The following is a 4711-nucleotide window of genomic DNA, read 5'->3' as shown; positions in this document are numbered from 1 at the left end:
TTTCTCAGCCATTAGCGATGTCAATCAAAATCTATGACTCACCACAAACATCGTACATTATTATGTAAGATTACTTAACGTATAGAGTAGGATGAATATACATATTACAGTTACAGTTCAGCAATAATAATATTCGTGCCAAGATTCATATTTTTTTATCTGACAACAAAAATATGCGATGATTCGTGGCCGGCATGCTAATGTTGCGGCAAATAATAATATAGATATGCATGTGATCAGAATAACGAAAATGTGACGAGATAACACAAACAGTTATTTAGGGAGGTGTTATAAAAAAAAACAAGGATAGGCTACTTTTAGCTGATTGAAATCAAAATTTCATACAGCTATTATTTTTATTACGCAACAAAAAAAAAATTGGTATCCTCTATTTTTACACAAAATTATAAACACTTGGTATGCCTCCTATTCTCTTTCAGTTTTTCGACGTGTACTTCCAACAAAAAAACCTGGACGCCTAAAAAACATGGAGAACTTCAGGGGTACTCAGGATGTGTATGAAGTATTGCAACGCATTGCCATACATCGAAATAAATGCGCGGATGACGTAGCCCGGCGGTTCAGGTTTGGTCAGTAAGAGTCTGACACTACTCGTTCTCTCCCCCGAGGAAGAGGACGTCCATGGGAATTCTCCAGCCTTACAAAAAAAGAGGTGCTCAGGATCAGGTTTTTTCAAATTTGGTTCCCATATTACGTCTCTGCACCAACATGTTTTTGTTTCATTAAAATACTAATTATTAGTTAGTTATATTAGTAAATTTTGCCACATCTACCCAAAACTTAGTCTGTAACAGATAAATACAAGTATGATGTACGTAACATCAGCCTACGTCAAGAATATTGTATAATGTATGATTATTTTATGTGTTTCCTTTGCCCTTTATAGTCTCATGCCTAATTTCGAATGAAAAGCCTTTGCGGAAACGTAACTCGGAGAAGTTTCTAGGTTTGTGTTATTTCTGTCTACGAAAATTAATCAAAAGAATAATAGGGATGACGACAATTTTTTTTGCAGTGTCCGTCTTGTAGTTTTTTTGTATAATAATGGGTACGTATTTTTTAATTTATCCCGCAAACATTAATTGACCAAATTACAGTGAATGAAACTTACGCGTGACGCCACGATTGAGTATAGATTTTACCATAACGTTACGTCACAAGCCCCCTCTCCTGAACTTTAAAGGCAGTTAATCTTTGTCAATTCTAGTTTTTCTGAAAAAGGAAAAAACATTTGTCTCATACTTTTCAATTATCTAACTGAAGGACTAATGAGATTTTTTCTTTTTATAGATTTTCTCTTATGTCACCGTCTCTTTCACTCTTATGTTCTCATGTAATTTTGTATTCTATGTGATTTAATGTCTTTTTTTTATTTGAATACACCACTTTTAGGTTATGTTAATATGAAGTGCGAAGGGTTTCTAGCACAGATTATACCTACTTACTTAACGGAAGCCTCTGTTTAAGAGATATTGTATAGAGAAATTTGTATAGGACGCGTCAAAATAATCACTTTATTTTTGGTTCCTGGACGGGATTCAATATTCAAACATCTTTTTTAAGTAAAATAAAACACTGATTTGTAAATTTAAAATTTTCGAAATAAAAGATGAAGACGATAAAGGTTCTCGTAATCGGTTTACAGGATTGACTTAGAATGTCTCAAAGCAATAGCGTAAATTGTTCAAAATTATCGTTATTTTAAAAAAATCCTTACGTTCTATTGTAAAGAGCGTTCAATTGTTTGTTAAAAACATTTCACAAATGTTTTCTTATATATTTTAAGTGCTTATTCCAATAAGTCCCGAGTCTTTACAACTCTGCATAAATAATCAATTGTATTTTATTTTTCAGTTCTATTATTGTCTGTTTTATTGTAACAGATCAATACACTTTAACACTGAATTAACTTCTACGTCACAATTTAAATAAAATACCATTATATCTTCCAGCTTCTGTTCACAAACTATACCCAAAAGCATTTTCGTGGGCTGAAAGCAGGACAAAAGTGGGCGAGAGTTGTTATATATTTATATATATTTATCATTATATAGCAAAAAGAAACGTTAATGCGCTAATTTGTTTAGGTTTATAAAATAATTTGAAAGTCTACAGGGAAAACTGCTGATCAGTAAGACGAACTTAAAATCCCTAATCCTAAAAACTGCTATCACACAAAATGTAAAAAAGTGAACGAAAATAATACAACAATAGGATAAAAACCTCATAAAAGTTAGACCAAAAGTTATTTATTTCATTGGATTTAATTTTACGATTGTTTTATGAGTAATCCGTTTTTGATATGGTTTCCCATCACATTCATGTTCGACATATCAAATATGTTTGTTGTTATCTAAATGCTGAGTTTGATTTTCTTTGACAATAATGAACAGTTAAAGAGAATGAGCTCTATGTTGTGTATAATAAGGTATAAGGTCTTATAACTTGGTTTAAAAATGGATACGCTATGAGAAATTTGTTATTTTTCTAACCTGGTCTAAATTAGTGGCACAAGAGACATTTCTTGTATATTATATCTATATATATATAAAAATGAAATGCTGTTCGTTAGTCTCACTAAAACTCGAAAACGGCTGAACCGATTTGGTTTTTTTTGGTCTTGAAGTATTCGTAGAAGTCCAGGGAAGGTTTAAACGGTGAGAAAATTCGAAAAAAATGCGGAAAAGGCGAAAAAATAACAAATTTAATTTACTGAGGTAAAGGCACCATATTTCGATATTGTAAAAAAACGGTCTTATCAAAGCAAGGTCTTATTTAATTAATAATTTAGCTGTTTTTTTAATAATTTATGTACACACACAAATAGTCTTACAATTAATGATAGCTTTAGTATGTGTAGGTTTTCTAATAATCGCTCAGTTTCAGGCTAGCAGCTACTTGAATGCATGTTTCATAGTAAATTTGCTATATAGTGTTGTAGATGATAGTTTTATATTGTGTGAGTTTTTATTTAGTTTAAAATATTATAAGGTGTATATTCTTTATCGAAAACACTTAACTCTTGAGTATTTCTTCACGAGTTGAGGAGAAAATTAAGTTTTTAAATACCGAGCCTTTTTAAATACTAAGACTGATTTAAAATCCAAAGAGATTACCCCCCACAATGTCACAGACTCACAAATTTTACCTTTGTATGACATTATTAAAAAAATATACTTTAATTCTAATTTTTCCTATATGCACATAACCTACATATGTATACCTACTTATATTATAAAGCTGAAGAGTTTGTCAGGCTTGAACGCCCTAATCTCAGAACCTACTGAGCGGTATGAAAAATATTTCAGTGTTAGTCCATTAACTGAGGAAGGCAATAGTATATATATCAACCATCAATCTATGATTAATAGGAGCAGATCAGAAATGAAATATTTTACAACTAAGGGAAGAAACGCAAAAAACTCAACCGATTTAAAAAAAAAACATCTAACCTAACCACGCGAACGAAGTCGCGGGTAACAGCTAGTTACTGAATAAATATTTTTAATTCACAAACAATCAAACGACAGTAATTGAAACTATTAAGATATGGATAGCTGAGTGGTTAAGGTCAAGGTCACTTCAAGCCTTCCGAGGGCAAAGTGTCGCGGGTTTGATCAAGGCGTAGGATAAGCATTTGTATGATTTACGAATGCGTGTCTAGGTGTCCTAATTAATGCATGTGAAATGAATGTTTATGAAAACCCCCGCGAAACAAAAATTCCATAATGCGAGAGTAGTTTTGAAAAAAGATGTTATTATCTTCGTTAGATATATTATGTACATCTATATCCCTTTTAAATATTTAAATCAAAATAAAGGACAATAAACTAAAAAAACTAACATTAAATCTAAAATCAAGAGCCCATTATCCAATTCCTCCAATACATTTAAACAATGCCTTAACCGAACCGTTACATTCATTATCTATTTACAAAAACAACAATAGAGATATGCTTATCTTCAGCCCCGAAAACTTCGTAATAACCCTTCCAATGTTGAGAGGTACACAAATAATAAGTTGGACGAGTTGATTCTGGAACAATACCGCTCATTACATCAAGAATCTGACAAAGGTCAGTAGGCCTACAGTTATACAGGCTGGACTTAAAATTAAAAATTCATAATTTGTAATTTTTTCGAATGCATTTCTAGTTTTTGATAGTAAGTTTTTTATTCTGTCGAATCAAAGAAAACCTGTTTTTGTTCCATAATAGTGATTATTTTCTGAGATAATATGCAACATCTACTTTAGTCAAAATAGGCTGTCCAAATATAAGTTCATTAGACATTTTGTAACCGTGTAGCATTAGAATATGAAGCTGCAAGTGATTCAGCACCTACTATAATAACGCCAAATACATCGTTTATCCTGTTGAAAAATCGAAGTACGAACGCGATTCCGTTTCCTACGCATTCTTCGTACGATAACAGTAAAAATCTACGGATACCTTGTAAAGACAGGGTAATTCTCAACCCACATTATTAAAAATACATCATTAGTTGGTTAACAGTCAAGTAAACGCCCAAACACGCCACCCTGTAGTTAACAGCCCCCAACATTATGATAATGCACAACTTTTAGAAGGTTCGCGCTTTTAGTTCCACGGACAAGTTCGCTGTGTTCCCCCCCCCTGCCCCTCGGTTGTTCCTCTTTTGTTGGAACTTCCCGATTGTAGAGATCTGAACA

At 32.3% G+C, this 4711-nt stretch overlaps 1 pseudogene; it reads left to right on the top strand.

Moving 5' to 3' along the window:
- Positions 1-487: 487 nt before the first annotated feature.
- LOC113493055 overlaps positions 488-4711 on the top strand; it is an 11436-nt pseudogene continuing 7212 nt past the window's right edge.

The sequence above is a fragment of the Trichoplusia ni genome, chromosome 4 (genome assembly GCF_003590095.1).
Source record: "Trichoplusia ni isolate ovarian cell line Hi5 chromosome 4, tn1, whole genome shotgun sequence".
Classification (NCBI taxonomy): domain Eukaryota; kingdom Metazoa; phylum Arthropoda; class Insecta; order Lepidoptera; family Noctuidae; genus Trichoplusia; species Trichoplusia ni.
This window is presented reverse-complemented; position numbering and strand designations above follow the sequence as displayed.